This window comes from Hesperophylax consimilis, chromosome 7 (assembly GCF_061612785.1).
Source record: "Hesperophylax consimilis isolate HC1 chromosome 7, BYU_Hcon_1.0, whole genome shotgun sequence".
In the NCBI taxonomy this organism is placed as follows: domain Eukaryota; kingdom Metazoa; phylum Arthropoda; class Insecta; order Trichoptera; family Limnephilidae; genus Hesperophylax; species Hesperophylax consimilis.
Window position 1 is genome coordinate 10,795,722 of NC_142842.1, and position 17,449 is coordinate 10,813,170.

A 17,449-nucleotide genomic window follows, 5' to 3' on the forward strand; every position below is an offset into this window, starting at 1 on the left:
ATGGCATTAATGGCAGAAACCACCCGCCCCCTACCTTCTGGGCGGTGGGAAACTGGCCTCCTGTGGAGACACCCTGACGCCACACTACCCGACAACCGGCAGTGTGCGCTGAAGCGGCTCCAGTCCCTCGAGAAAAAGCTCGCAGCGGACGCAACCCTGGCAGCGGCGTACAATGATAAAATGACGCAGCTTGTCGCCAAAGGCTACGCCAGACGCCTCTCCCCCAATGAGGCGTCGCTCCCTGCCCCACGGAAGTGGTATCTTCCCCACTTCGCCGTCACCAACCCGAACAAGCCAGGGAAGATAAGGGTTGTATTCGACGCCGCCAGCCGATGCCGAGGGACGTCACTTAACGACCAACTGCTCACTGGCCCTGACCTGCTGTCCTCTCTCCTGGGGAACATCCTCCGATTCCGGGAAGGCGGTAAAGCCATCGCCGCCGACATCCAGGAGATGTTCCTGAGGATCCAAATCAGGAAAGAGGACCAGTCTTCGCAACTTTACCTATGGAGGTCGCCAGACCGGCAACAGCCGGACACCTACCAGCTGGCGTCCATGATGTTTGGGGCTACCTGCTCGCCCAGCAGTGCCCAGTACGTGCGGGACAGGGTGGCCGGCCAGTACGAGCACCAGTACCCGGCCGCCGCAGCAGCCATTCGTTCACGGTTTTACATGGACGATTACCTGGACGCAGTGGACAACCCTGACGAAGCTGCTGCCCTAGTCCGAGACGTAAGGGCCCTCCTTGCAAAGGGAGGGTTCCACCTTACGAACTGGGCCTCAAACAGCCTGGACGCCATCGCCGATGTGCCCCCTGAAGACCGCGCCACCTCCACGGTAGCTATCAGCAGCGGGAGCAGCGAGACCGAGAGGGTCCTGGGACTGGTGTGGGACCCATCTACCGACCGCTTCATCTACACTTTCCTGGAAGTGGCCAGTCTAGAGGAAGCCACACGGCCTACAAAGCGGCAGCTCCTCTCCATCGTGATGAAGATCTTCGACCCGGTGGGCTTCGTCTCCTGCCTCACCATACGGTCGAAGATCCTACTGCAAGCCGTGTGGCGTTCGAGCGTTGGATGGGACGACCACATCACCTCGGAGCACGCTGAACGCTGGAGGGACTGGATGAGCCTGCTCCAGGAAAGCAGCGTCTCCATCCCACGACGGTCGCTCCGACAGAGGTCAAGCAGCGTGACCCTGCACCTCTTCTGCGACGCCTCGGAGCAAGCTTGCTGTGCCGTCGCCTACTTCGTGGAGGAAGTGCAGGGCACCCTAAAAGCCACCTTCATCGCCAGCAAATGTAAGGTGGCACCTCTCAAGCCGCTATCCATACCCCGCCTTGAGCTGCAGTCCGCACTCATGGCGGCCAGATTGGCCAGAACCATCCGGTTGGAGAGCCAAGTGAGGATAGCTTCAACCATCTTCTGGACGGACTCGACCACAGTGCTGTGCTGGTTACGCACCGATCCGCGCACGTACTCTGCGTTCGTGTCCAACAGGTTGGGCGAAATAGATGAACTCACCTCCATAGCCAATTGGAGGTGGGTTCCCACCAAGCAGAACCCGGCCGACATCGGCACACGGGACTTGGAGCTGCCCGACCTGTCACTCCAAGGAAGATGGTTCAACGGCCCCGCCTTCCTCACCACACCGGAGAGCGACTGGCCAAAGGAGCGCACCCTCACAAAGCCAGACGACCAGACCCTCGAGACCCGGGCCCGACACTACGTCGGGCACATCACCACAGCCGGAGAGGCCCTACCTCTGGTCGAGAGGTTCTCGTCATGGCACCGGCTGATCCGGGCTACAGCGTGGGTGCTACGCTTCATCAGGCGCTGTCGGACGGGCCCAAGCCGACCCCCTGAAGGCTCCTTACGAGCAGACGAACTGACGGAGGCTGAGCGCAGATGGGTGAGAAGGTCCCAAGAAGACGCCTTCTCCACTGACCTGCACACCATTCGTCGCAGCCAGGCGCTACCTGCCGCCAGTCGTCTCGTCAGTTTGGCCCCCTTCCTCGGACCTGATGACGTTTTGCGGATGGGCTCACGGCTGAGGGAGCTCACTGGAAGCACGAGCGTGGCGAAGACCCCCGTGATCTTGGATGGCTCCGATCCGTACGCCCGACTGCTGATCCGCCACTACCATGAAAAGGCGGACCATCCAAGCACGGAGAAAACTGTGGCCGAGATCCGGTGCAGCTTCTTCATCCTGCGCCTCCGTACCATCAGCAGGAAAATCAGCCATGACTGCCCCACCTGCCGCTTACGACGGAGCAAGCCCTCTCCTCCACTGATGGGGGTTCTCCCGCCGACCCGCCTGGCGCACCACGTCCGCCCCTTTACACACTGCGGACTGGACTACTTCGGGCCGATGGAGGTCACCGTCGGCAGACATCGGGAGAAGCGCTATGGAGCGTTGTTTACCTGCCTCTCCACCCGCGCCATCCATCTCGAGCTAGCGGTCTCGCTGTCTGCCGACTCAGCGATAATGGCCGTACAACGGATGACCGCCCGAAGAGGACAGCCCAAGGTGTTGTACTCGGACAACGGGACGAACTTCCGTGGTGCGGACGCGGAGATTCGGGATGCCACGGCAGCCCTGCAGCAGGATGACAGGATGACGGACGCCATGGCTACCAAGGGCATCGAGTGGCGCTTCATCACCCCCCTCAGTCCCCACATGGGGGGAGCCTGGGAAAGGTTGGTGCGCTCGGTGAAAAGAGCCCTGAGCGCCACCTTAAAGGAGAGGGCGCCAAGGGAGGAAACCCTGCGCACAGCATTGGCAGAGGCTGAGTTTGTGGTCAACAATCGGCCACTGACTCATGTCTCTGTCGACCCGCGGGACGAAGAGCCCCTCACCCCGAATCACTTTCTCATGGGGTCTGCCGGGAACCGCCCGCATCTGTCACTCTACGACAGCAAGGAGGAGGAGGTATGTCTCCGTCGCCAGTGGCGTATCAGCCAACAACTCGCCGATATGTTCTGGAGACGGTGGCTCCGTGAGTACCTCCCCACCCTGGGTGCCCGACAGAAGTGGCACCACCCGACTGACCCCCTCAAAGCTGGAGACTTGGTGGTCATCTTAGACCCCGCGCTGCCACGCAACAGCTGGCCGCGCGGACGTATCGTTGAGGCCATCCCAGCTGCCGACGGCCAAGTGAGGACAGCCCGGGTCCAAACAGCCACAGGAACGTACACCCGCCCTGCTGTCAAACTCGCCCTCATCCTCCCCGCACCAGCACCAGCGCCCGCACCGGCACCAGCACCAGCGCCGCCCTCTACAGCACCCGGACCACGGATGCCGCATGGGAGCCACAACCCCCAGCGGCCCAGGGGAACCGGACGTCGAGGACGCTGCCGACCTACACGTCCGGACCGCTAGGCGCAGCCGTGACTGCACCGGGGGGAGAATTGTACCGGACGTACCTCCACCGACTTAAATTAATTTTAATAAATCTGAATTTACGCAGAGGCAGTTCCTTTACAAACTCACCTCTGCGCATAAAAATCTGTAATCTTATCTGCACTTGTGTAAAACTATAAATCTTATCTGCTGATTAATAAATAAAACCACGGGGTCAAGCAGTCATCATTATAGACAAAAAACAAAGGCTTGACCCCCCAACACCCTCTTATAAATTAAATACCTATCATCTGTACAAAACATGGAAGATTTGCATGAAATTTGAAATTGTGCAAACGCAGTTTCCTTTACAAAACTTGCCGTTTGCACAAAATTGAATATTGTGCAAATCTTCCCCTTTTAAATACCAACTCCCTTTAATTAAATTTGCATGAAAATTTGAAATTGTGCAAACGCAGTTTCCTTTACAAAACTTGCCGTTTGCACAAAATTGAATATTGTGCAAAGCTTCCCCTTTAAATATATGTTTTCTCTCTTTAATATGTAAATTTGCACAAATTAAATATTGTGCAAAGCTGCCTTGTAAAAAATATTTTCTCTCTGTAATATGTGCAAACTCACAAAATGTAATTGAATAAAAATGACACGGGCAAAGTGGTTTGAAGAACAGTCAGGACCTAGTCAAAATCGTCCCCTTCCAAGTTACGCAACAACGGCGCTCTCTCCTGTGACAAATTCCGGGAACCCAAAAATAATTCTCGGAATTTGTCGCTAACAAAGGGAGAGCTAGGCCCGTTGGTCCTTTAAAAGGCGGACAACTTGTGCAATTCGGCAGAGAGCCAGCAACCATCGAACGATCAACACCTCTCCTGGACTGCCCTGACTGCCTTCAAGCCTCTTCTGCCCTGGACCTTCACTTCAACCTGGCCTTCTTCTTTCTTCCGGCTCCCTGGTGTTCATCAAGAAGAAACTTTCACAATAGTCGAAGCGTCCCTAGTCAGGGCGCAGGTTCCCCCCTACCTTCCTCCCCCCTGCCTTATACCTTTCTCCCACATTTTCCCCATTTCTCCCTTTTCCCTATATTTTTCCCAATTTTTCCCCACATTTTCCCCATTCCTATTTTTCCCCATTTTTTCCTTTTCCCCATATTTTTCCCAATTTTTTTCCATTTTTCAACATTTTCCCTACTTTTTCCCGACCTTCCCTTCCAAGGCGTCGAAGCGGCCAGCCGGCCACTCCCGCTATATCGTCTGTGCGGCCGGCGACTACAGTGCCGTCCCGTACACTAAACTTTTTGAAAAACTATTACTTGATAAAATTTCACCATGTATTAACCATCTCATTGTTCCGAATCAACACGGATTTTTGTCAGGTAGATCAACTCTGACAAATCTCTCGTTATATGAAAACTATATATCAAACGCATTAGCTAACAGAACTCAAGTCGATTCCATATATACGGACTTTATCAAGGCCTTTGACAAAGTATGCCATAAAATTCTCCTGATCAAACTACGTAAGCTCGGTATTGACGGAAAACTTTTAGAATGGTTTGCTAGCTATCTAACTAATAGAGTTTTACTTGTAAAAATCAATTTGTTCATTTCCAATCAATTTATAGCTACCAGTGGTGTACCACAGGGGTCTCATTTAGGCCCAATATTATTTTTACTGTTCATAAATGATATTGTAAATATATTAGATGAAGATATCAATACGTTACTTTTCGCAGATGATTTAAAAATATTTAAAATAATCAAAAGCGCTGAAGATTGTATCTGTCTACAAAATAATTTGAACAGGTTAATTAATTGGTGTTCTCTTAACAAACTTCATCTGAACATAAATAAATGTTATTCAATTAAATTTTACAGAATAAATCAACCAATTATTCATTCATATAAACTCAATAACTCAATCCTTACCTCTGTTGAAGAAATTAATGACCTGGGGATAACTTTCGACTCTAAATTAAACTTTATATCGCATATAAATAATATTAATAATAAAGGAATGAAAATGCTAGGCTTCATTCTTCGAAATTCCAAAGGTTTCAAGAATATTTCAACATTAAAATTTTTGTATACATCCCTGGTTCGTAGTCAAGTCGAATATAACTCCTCGATCTGGTCCCCCCACTACAAATTACATTCAGATTCAATCGAAAAAATTCAACATAAATTCCTAAGACACATTAATTTTAAACTCGGTATTCCCATTGAAAATATAAATTATAATTACTTGATGAAAAATCTAAATTTATTAAAACTCTCAGATCGAAGAATTATATCCGACTTAATATTTATGTTCAAAATTGTAAATGGTAGTATAGACAGTCCTGATTTAATTAACCTCATTGAATTTCATATACCCACGAGAGCTACTCGTTCTAAAATTTTGTTTAAATGCAACAATATCAGGACTGAGTATTCCAAACACTCGCTTGTACCTAGGTTGCATGAAGTTAGTAATAGATACGCAGATGTGGCAGATCTATTTAACTGCACGCAAGGTAGGTACAAGAGGGCTATGCTATCAAATCTTTTCAATCAATATTAATTTAATCTAATTCTACCTTATTTGCACTATACAAACTTATGTACTTGTATCTCTTGTTTACTTACTTACCTACTTACTCTCTAATGTCATTTCACAATCAAATGCCACATATATTTGTAATTCTTTTTTTAAAATATTTTAGCTGTGACATGTTATCATTGTTTATGGTATATTTATACCGTTGATATTAAATAAATAAATAAATAAATTACCGTGATTAATTATCATATGATCAATGTGTTGAAAAATCATGTGATGAAAATGTTTTTTTTTTAGTTATCTGGTCACCGCTTATCAGTGAGGCTTAACATTTTTTTTCTGTAATGTGTTTCAGATTTGATTAATCCTATTACAATACATGTGAAACAATTTACAAAACTTAAAAATAAATATTTGGATACATACATTAACAATAACGTATTTCAGAGTTCTTGTCTAAAATGACTCTTGAGAGCTCCAAGGCCAATACTGAAAATGTCAATAGACCTAGAGGTATCATTTAGCAGCACCATAACACTTGTCATGATGCTGAGCTAGAACGACCGTTCTACCATATGGAACGCATAGCAGGTTATAGTTTTGACCCTGGAGGTAGTTGTAAAAAAGTTGAAAAAAGTTGGCAGTTGTTCGTTCAAATACATTTTCTACGAACCTTGGTTCATTTCGTTCTTAATTTAAGTTGGGAGGCGGGTATGGGTACCGCCGCCCCGGGAACCATTTATTGGATAACCAACACCTCTGCCATAGGTCACTCCAAGTGGTTCGCTACGTTTGGTGACATAGCAGGGGTGCCGGGTCCATGGGGTGAAGTTTATCCGGGTCTTGACGGCGGATGTGACTGTCTACCAACTGCATGGCAGGCCTGATCGGGAGAGGCTGGTGGAGGGAGACCTTTTGACCGATCGAATAGGACTCTCTCGAAACATCGCCTCGCACAGCAGTGGGAGGGATGGATTCATACATGCGTCACTCTTGGACTCATAAACCCCCAGATTCCTACTGACCCCTTTTACCTTTTCCCTTCCCAGAACTTCCCATCCTTCCTTTTCTAAATAAGACCCTCCACACAGCATCCCCAAAGATGACATGAGGCCCTGAGGGGAATTATTTTCCTCAGGGCCTTTTGTGTAAAAAAATATTTTTTATGTTTATGTAGTACACGAGCAACGTTTCAAATAAGAATTTACTGGAAACATAAGACCGTTTCTTACTTGCCACATTTTATCTAAATTTTGTGAGACAATAACAAGTTTGCATAATATATTATATTGTAACGTCATTGGTTCCAACCAAGATTCGTAGAAAATATATTTAAAAATATTCCAACCAAGTTTCGTAGGTAATATCAATATATTTTCTACGAACCTTGGTTGGAACCAATGACGCTACAGTATACCTAGACTTGTTATTGTTAGCAAAATTAAGATAAAATGTGGCAAGTGGAAAACACTCGTATGTTTCCAGTAAATTCTTAATTCAAACTTTGCTTGTGTATGATAAACGATAAAAAATATATATATAAACGAAACAAACTATAGGACCGAGAGGCGTTTTCGTATTCAAAAATTCGGTCGAATACTACCTGAAGGCCGACTAGAGTTACAATCCTGGGCGCCAGACGAATTTTGAGGTGTCAAATGATAAGTCAGTGCCTTGCCATAATAGACAGTTTGCAAATGGCGGAGATACTTGCTAATACTAGTTGTTATTACTGATTTGTATGTTGTTTTACCGCAAGCATATAAATAATTAGACAAGATTAGACTATTTTTATTAGTTTAGTTGACGACAACACTGACTTCGTAATTTGGCTGTGGCGCGCCCAGACCTCTACCCTAGTTGGCCTTGCATTTTATCTATGACGCATAACATCTTCGGACGGGAAACAACTGTATTATACTGAAAGTTCCTGTAAGAACTAGCACTGACGAAATCTTCACCAATCTTAACATCATGTCAATTAAACAACTATATTCTAAAACTATACTTACTCAATTACATTCATAAGTACAAAACCCAAGAAATAACAACAAACACGTACAATAGAAACACTAGATCTCATGGTCAAAAACTTATCCAACAAATAACTACTAATACAACTTTTGGGCAAAAAAGCTTCTTATATCATAGTATTAAACTCTACAATAAGATACCACTCTCACTCAAAAACCTCAACATTATAACATTTAAATCTCAAATAAAAAGCTGGATACTTAATATAGGGAGATCTGAAAAGGAAAATATACTGATATCAAAAACAGACTAAAACCGAATCTACTAAACTGAAGTACTTATACAAAAACACACTATCTTACTTATTTTAAAATTATTTAAAAATATATATTATACTACATGATATATATTATGTTTATAATAAAATTCATATGTTATTTTATTGTAATATTAATTACAATTAAATTATTATATGTAAATGACATCCTCAGCACGGGAGATCCCAGTGAGGATTTCATTATCTCTATATGTTACTAAGAAAAGAAGACAATAAATCATTATTATTATTATTTGGTTCCATGAAAACTCAACACAACACACCTTTAAAAGGTGATGTAAAGTCATCAAAATCGATGAAAAACTAAACTGTAAACCTACCCTAAGTTACCTATTCAATAGAGGTGGGTCCTATGAGTACTTTTCGTTACTGGGTACAATGAGTACAGGTACAGAAAAATACCTGGTACAAATACCGGTGACAAAATACTCAAAAGTATTTAATACCGACCTGAGGATTGATTCAGAATAAGTAATTCTAATGAACTCGCATAAATTCTGCCCACATATTCCCCACAAATATTCTACGTGAGCTTCATTCCCCCTTTTTTATTCGAAATCCATGGGGGAGGGAGTTTTTTTTATTTTTATTTTAGTTTATTTAGGAAACATACAGTTTTACAAAAAAAATAATTGAACATAAAATATAGAACATGATTTAAACCAGTTAAGTTCCATTTATAATAAAGCTAGAAATTAAGTACATATAATAAAGCAAGTAATAAAGTACATAGTGTGTGTGAAAAATGATTAAAAAGAGAATACTAAACAATACAGAAGTAATATTTTTAACTTAGGTACATAGTAAGGTTAATTTGATTTTAAACGATTTAAGGGTACTGTGGAAAATGTCAATATCGCTTAAGGCGTTATAAGATTTGCAGATACGCCCGAGCAAGGAGTTTTGTGCGTATTTCGATTTGAAATGTTGTATATAAAATAAGGTATTTGATCTGGTATTGCGTTCAGGACAATGAAATGCAATCCTTTCTAACAGGGCTGGGGAGTCAGAAAGGCCGTTCACAATTTTGTACAGAAACAGTACGTCAAATGTTTTTCTTCGTTTGTAAAGAGTAATAGGATTACATTGATGATTTTCAAAACGATACGACAGGTGTTTCAGGAATTTTTTTTGAATATTTTCAATTCGTTTAATATACGTTTGGTATTGTGGATTCCAAATGACAGATGCAAATTCGAGATGAGATCTTACGTATGCCATATAAAGTAGTTCAAGTGTAAAAGGTTTATTGAATGGTTTTGTGATTCGCAGAATGAAGCCCATTTGTTTGTAGGCTTTTTCTAAAATGTTTTCAATATGATGCTTAAAAAGTAATTTAGAGTCAAGTAATACTCCAAGGTCTCTGATTTTTTCTACTCGTTGGAGAGGGTCATGGTTTAGATGGTAAGTATGGATGATTGGGTGACATTTACGTGAAAATATTATTGAATTACATTTATCTATGTTTAGGAATAATTGGTTTTCTTTGCAATATTCATTAATTCCATTCATATCTTCTTGCAATTTATTGCAATCATCTGTTGAGCTTATGCATTTGTATATTTTCATATCGTCAGCGTAAAGAATGAAATCAGAATATCTGATGACATGTTTGATGTCATTAATATACAAAATAAAGAGTAGGGGCCCTAAATGAGAACCTTGAGGCACTCCTGAGGGAATAAATATTATTTGTGACATGTAACCTTTTAGCGCAACAGCTTGACTTCTATTTTTAATGTAAGATGAGAACCATCTGAGAAGATTCCCGCTTATACCAATTTTTTCTAGTTTATTTAAGAGTGTGTCATGATTCACCTTGTCGAAAGCCTTGGAAAAATCAGTATAGATAGAATCAACCTGCTTTTTTTTGTCCATTGAATTAAGAACAAAATCGGTGAACTGTCCCAAGTTTGAGTCAACAGATCTACCTTGAAAAAAACCGTGTTGTTGGGGGTTGATAATAGTGTTTTTACATAAATTAAATAGTTGGTCATAAACGATTTTTTCCATGATTTTACTTAAAATGCATAACTTTGATATAGGTCTATAATTTTCAATATTGTGTTTATCCCCCTTTTTAAAAACAGGTGTCACAAAAGCTTTTTTCCAAATAGTGGGAAATACGCCTTCTTTGATAGAAAGTGTGAACAGTAATGTCACAGGAGTAACAAGTTGTTCAGCACAATTAAAAATGAAAATTGGGTGTAATTTATCGCATCCAGCGCTTTTTTTTGTGTTGATATTTTTTAGATATCTTAATACTAAAGTTGTATTAATATTAATCGAATTCAAATGTATTGAATTTGCATTATTATTATTGGTTCTATCTACCTTATTCGTGGAAATGTTTTTTGATTGCGAGGGGATAAAAACAGATTGAAAATAATTGTTAAAAAGATTGCAAATTTGTTGCCCGTCACTTGAAGAAAGGTTTCCGTGGAACACGTTATTAGGTATATCAGAGGAGATTTGTTTGGATTTCACGAAAGTCCAGAAATATTTCACATTATTCTTTATATTGAACTCAGCATTATTTATATAGTTTGTATAACATTCTTTTTCAAGTTTCTTTTGGCGAGTTCTAAGTAAAGAGAATGTGTGGTAATCAGATGGTTGTGAGTATTTTTTAAATTTACGGTGAAACTTTAATTTTTCTTTAATGATTTTTATTAAGCAAGAGGTATACCAAATGGGATATTTTGGAGACAGCTTAAGGTTTCGCGACGGAACGTAACGGTCGATAGCTTCGTAGATAATCTCATAGAATTTGTTAGTAGCTTCTTCCATGCACATATTACTGAGAATATGTGACCAGTTAAATTCTTCTAGAAATTTATTAATCTTAGTATAATCAGCCGAGTTAAACAATAACACTTGCCGTGATAAAGGTTTTAAACTGGGGTCCTTTTGAAGTTTTATTTCGATTTGTAATGATTTGTGATGTGAATCTTCGGTAATAAAAGGAGGAAAGCAGGGCAGTAATGCACAGTTCAGATTACTTATTACTAGATCAAGAATACGTTTGTTTATGTTTAATACGTTGTTATATTGATGGAAGTCACATAGTGAGAGAAAATCTATCGCATACGTACTCGCTTCGTCGGTGGCTGGTTGTGGAGTCATTTGTTTTAAATTAACATTTGGAATCCAGACAAGTTTTGAAATATTATAGTCTCCTATAAGTATGAAGTCATCATCGGGATTATTTAGCCGGAGATGACTAGTGATTTCAAAATGGTTTATGAGACTGCTAGTATGTGTGGTGCCATGGGGGTGGTAAGAACAACAAATATTTAGTCTTTTGTTAGGGGTAGTTAAGATAATGCTTACCCATATCTCTTCAGTTTCTTGGGTTGACCAAGTTGTCTGGTGAATGACATTATATTTGGATTGAACGGCAATAAGAACTCCCCCTCCAAGTGTTTGGCCTGTGAGACTATAATTTCTATCCCGTCTAAAAACATTATATCTGTCATCGAAAATTTCCTGTTAGAGAATTTCTGTAAAACATAATTCCCCACAAAAAACACACTCAAAATGAGTGCTCCCCACAAAATATTTGAAATCCATGGGGAGGGGGGGTTGTTACAGAACTGCGCTGAAAAAAATTTCTGCACAGCCAAAAACATCATATGTGATGCCCCACAATAATTGTTCGAAATCCATGGGAGGGGGGTTGCTACGGAATTCCGCTTCGAAAATTTCCTCACATTTTTCCGATATCATATAATACCAGTCGCAAATACACACCAAAAATATAAACCCGTCAAAAATACCTATCAAAAATACCTACTAAAAATATCCATCAAAAATACCCATCGAAAATATCTATCAAAAATACCTATTAAAAATACCCATCAAAAATACCCATCAAAAATACCCATCAAAAATACCCATCGAAAATACCTATCAAAAATACCTACTGAAAATACCTTTCAAAAATACCTACTAAAAATACCCATCAAAAATACCCACTAAAAATACTTATCAAAAATACCTGTTAAAAGTACCTATTAAAAATATTTAGTCCCGGTATAAAATACTAATACTGAGTATTTTGGAACCAGGTATTTTGGAGATCTGTCACAAGTACAAAGTATCGCATGGAAATACCCGGTACTTTTACTGGTTACGATAAATACGCCTCACCTCTACTATTCTCGTATTCGCGGTTTTACAGCAAATCTTAAGTCGGCAGAAAAATATATTCGTAAAGAGGGAATAGTCCAGTCAGTGGGGGATAAAAAAGGGCTCCACCTTGCAAAAGTTCAGGTAGTAGCGATTTTCACATATGTTGTTAAGATTGGGACTCTAAAGAAAAAAAAAGTTTTTGACCTTGGGGGGGTCGAGCTCGACCCGCCATCTTGGATTGAAGGTGCCAAAATTTGGTTTTTTCAAAATAATTATGAAGTAGTTGATTTTACAACCAAATTGTTGAAAGCAAAATTAAAGACAACTAAATTACCTACATTTTTTGTAGAAAGTTTTTTTTGTAAGTCTAATAGGTAACGAGTTACAGCGGTTGAAAGAAGAAAATTTTGACAAAAAATTGTAAAACTCCAGTTTTCTTGATAAATTTTGTTGATAAAAAGCTGTTGGATTGGTTTTCTCAGCATTGTCCCTTCCCCGAAATCAATTCACTTCTTTCTATCAGTACTGCAATTGTCGGGGATGAAAAGATTAATTGTCATTTATCCAGAGAAATAGGTACCGAGAGGATGTCGAACATGGTTACCACGTCTGAAAATTTTGAATCTATAAAATTTAAACTTAAGGACAAAATTATTCCATTAGTAGCAGTCAACAGCAGCAAAGGTCGGCGAAACAACTATTTCCATCAACCCGCTAATGTTGTTACAGAGAATGCGTATTGTGAAGAAATCCGACGAAGAATTGAAGGATTTCCTTAAATTCGAACTCGCCCCATTTCCTTTGTCGCTGAAGAAGGAATGCGCAAAGGTACGAAATCATCATTTTATGGTGTTTTCGAACAACTTCCAGAAGGCGTGCAACTTGAAGGTAGCAAAATTAATGTTGTGGATGGAGGATATCTTTTACATAAAGTTGTATGGAATCGGAATGATTATTTTGGGTCAATTTGCGAGAAGTACGTTCACTATGTAAGAAATCACTATGGATCACATGCAGTCATTGTTTTCGATGGATATCCGCTGGATGGTGGTGAAAAAAATACGAAAACCGCAGAAAGACTTCGCCGATCGAAGAAGCACATGTCTGCAGATGTTCTTTTCGATGAAACAATGCCAGTTCAAGTTTCACAAGAACGATTTTTAGCCAAATGAAAATAACAAACTCCGTCTTACAAAGCAATGTATACAGGATGATTTTACAGTTAAGCAGGCTGAAGGAGATGCTGATGAGTTGATTGTCAATACTGCGATTTCCTTGTGTTCATCATATGACGCTGTTTTCATTATTGGCGAAGACGTTGATCTCCTAGTTCTGCTGACAGCATTAGCACCACCCAAAAGTAATATATATCTTCGCAAACCCGGGAGAGGCAAAACTTTTGAAAGACTGTACTCCGCGAATAGTGTGAAATACAAAGAGGCGGCTGAGAATATTCTGTTTCTTCGTGCCTTTAGCGGCTGCGATACAACATCGTCCTTCTTCAACCAAGGAAAAACAAAATTTTGTTCGCTTGTGCAAAACGATACAAAACTCAATGCCATGATAGGAATCTTCAAACAACATGATGCAACACCAGAAGACATAGCAGTTGCAGGAACACGCTTTCTTGTTGCTTTGTACGGGGGTGACATGGATAAGGAAACCTTGGAAGAAGTCCGCTACAAACGTTTCGCAAAGTCGACAGCAAAAAGCAAATTCAATCTTGCCTCTTTGCCACCAACGAACGACGCTGCATGGTACCATGAATTTAGAACGTACCATCAAGTCCAAAAATGGTATGGAATCCAAAAAAATCCAGAAAACTGGGGCTGGAAACGTGACACCAACGGGCTTGTTCCAGTAAGAATGACAAAGAAACCAGCACCCGAGACTTATTTATTTCATGCAATTGTAAAAAAGGATGCGGCGTTGCATGTAGCTGCAGGAAAGCTGGATTGAAGTGTTCTATTGTATGTGGGTGCTGTAATGGTCAAACATGCCGAAATTCGCCAAAGGTTCACATCGATGTCGAAGACGAAGAAGAAGAGATTTTGTCAATGGAAGCCCAGAATCTCAGTATCACAGGCAATGAGTTAGATGATTACATTGATGACGAAGACTGTTATTAAGTAATATAATTTATAGTAACATAATTCATAGTAATGTAACATAATTTCGAAATCTACCATCGCTGGTATATCTGTGGAGTAGGAATACTGTGGATACCACAATAAAAAAATGCGCCATGTTCTCTACCTCATGGTGGTGTGGAAATGACTTAGCAAAATTATTATAATTATGTAATGAATAACCCGAAAAAATTACAAAGTTGGGAATTTCATCATTTTTTAGAAAAATATTCACATTTCCGCCACTGTAACTCGTTACCTATTAGACTTACAAAAAAAAACTTTATACAAAAATGTAGGTAATTTAGTTGTTTTTAAGTTTGCCTTTGACAATTTGGATGTAAAAACGACCACTTCACAATTATTTTGAAACAAACAAATTTTGGCATCAATCCAAGATGGCGGGTCGAGCTCGACCCTCCCAAGGTCGAAAACTTTTTTTTTTCCTTAGAGTCCCAATTTTAACAACATATATCAAAATCGCTACTACCTAACCTTTTGCAAGGTAAAACTCCCCACTGACTGGACTAGAACCTTAACTCTTAAACCCTACCACCCTGGGAATGTAATTATTCCTACCACGGGGTACTGAAGTACCCCGCGCAAAAAACATTAATAAAATAAAAGTGTTTGATATATTTTTAAATATTATTTTTAGTATGGCAAAGTAATAAGAAAAGACAATAAAATTTATTTATAAAAACTAATTGACATGTTTGTCGCTACATGAAGGACAGATTTTGTATTGATGGTCAGAACAAATATGGCGGCGACAAGTGTTACAGACAGATCGAGATTTTCTGTCCTTTGTGCGCGGACAAAAGCAGCAGCGACCAGGTTTGGAATTATCAAGGACCGGTCTATGATCTTCACTATGAATATTCAAGACTGCACATATAGTTTCTCTGATATCCCGGGGTAAACTTAGCCATTGTAATTTTGCTCTCATATGAGGCTTTATGAGTGCCATTGACAAACTCTTAAGAAATTCACGCCGTTTGGTTATTTTCTCTTTATCAATGTTTGTTGACAGCTTGAATAAGACCCAAGAGTTGACACCAACGGCATTTAGCAACCCGTAGAAGAGACACATGGGCCACCTTTTGGTCTTTCTGGACGTCGAGTACTTCTTACAAAGTTGGTCGAACACATCCACCCCGCATTTGGTTTTATTATAGAAATTATTATTTCTGGAAGGTACACTTCATTATCCTTGTTAGGACTGTCATTCGCGGTGGACAGCATGATAACAACTTTATTCTTAGCTGACTTCAGAGGACAACACAATAAAAGTGTGTGAGGTCCGTCGTAGGCAAACATTGATGTGCATCTCTCTCGATTTTTAGTGTCCAAGAAAACAAGAGGAATTTCTCGTTTATTCTTCTTTACAGTTCCAACTAATGTTATCCCTTTTTCCAGTTACTTCTTGGCTGTGGGTATAGACCTGAACCGTCTGGGATGCCATATCTGAAAACAATACAGACATCTCATTTCACTGCATACACTGTCATTACATTCATAACACATTATTAGTCCATGAATGTCTCGTTATTGGGCTCAGGCCCTCCCTATATACACTGTACTCTAACCATTATCACAAAGTAAAGTAAATCATAAAAAAAATGTGTAAACTTACCAGACAGATGTCGAAAAACAACTTCAGTAATTCAAGTAAGACTGTAAGGAAGAACTAACACTATTCCTACCACGGGGTACTGGGGTACCCCGGAACACCTGTGGACGGGACTGCACTTGCCGGACGGTCACGGCTTACTGACGTACTTATGCGCCAATTATCGAGAGTAGATTAGCTAGAGCGATTTTTGCAACGGTGCAATATTGTTAAAATTGTTGATATTTTAAACACCCGGGGGGTACTCCAGTACCCCAGGTAGGGTTTAAGAGTTAATCTAAGCAAAAATCATTTTTTGTTACAGGTCCGAGCGTATTTTTCATACACCGATATAAGAGTCACAAAATAACGCCTGTGCCAACTCAATAAAGAGTAGCACACGTATCAGCCATTTTGTCGATTATTCTCGTGCGGTCTTTTGAATAGGTTTATATATATATATTTTTGTATGATTTGTTTTTTCAATAATAGATCTACAAATTACAACCATACCCGGATGATTTTTATTGTTAGTATTTTGACCAATGGGTGTACTATATTTTTTGTAAATAACTGAAAAAATATTTCAATAAGTATTTATTTATGTGTCGAAAATATTTTTTCATATTAACATTGTAATTTTTAAATTGTCACATTCATCGTTATATTAATGCGTAAATTAAAGTCTCACTATGAGAACGGTATTTTTTGCTCAAATAATCTCGTCTGCCACATAGTTAACCGCAATATAAGGTGGGCAGAACCACATATTCGCAAAGAGAGAACCATTAATTCGGGCATATGTTTCAGTTTTCTTCTGGATACTTCTATGTAATTTAACATTATCACTCGAAGAAATGTATTTTTTGCTCATTTAACTGTGTCTGCCGCATGGTTCATCGCAATACTAGATCGACAGAACGATATGTTCGTAAAATTGCGGATTAGAAGCAAATATCCAAGGTGCCGTTATCTGCCATCTGTATGAAACATATGACGGAATTTAGGTAAGCGTTCCCTCTTTATGAATATATGGTTCTGCCGACAGTATTAATATATGACAACACAACACGAGGTCGTCTACCAGGTGCTTCTCCCCATACTGGCTGAACACATTCTTCTTCATAACTAATTAGCAGTCAACTTTTGCCTTTAGTTTTAGTAATATGACACCGGAAGTGGTCTCTTTCCAGGACTGCCCCGAGAAGAAATCTGTCTGAACGCGTTTTTTACTAATCTAATTCGGATTTAACGCCCAGTACTCATTTGGTTGAAGTGGCCTATCGGACATACTTTCTACGAACATCCTTGGACTACGAGAAGTAATAATGGAAACCGTGCGACATACATAGATCTAAAAAC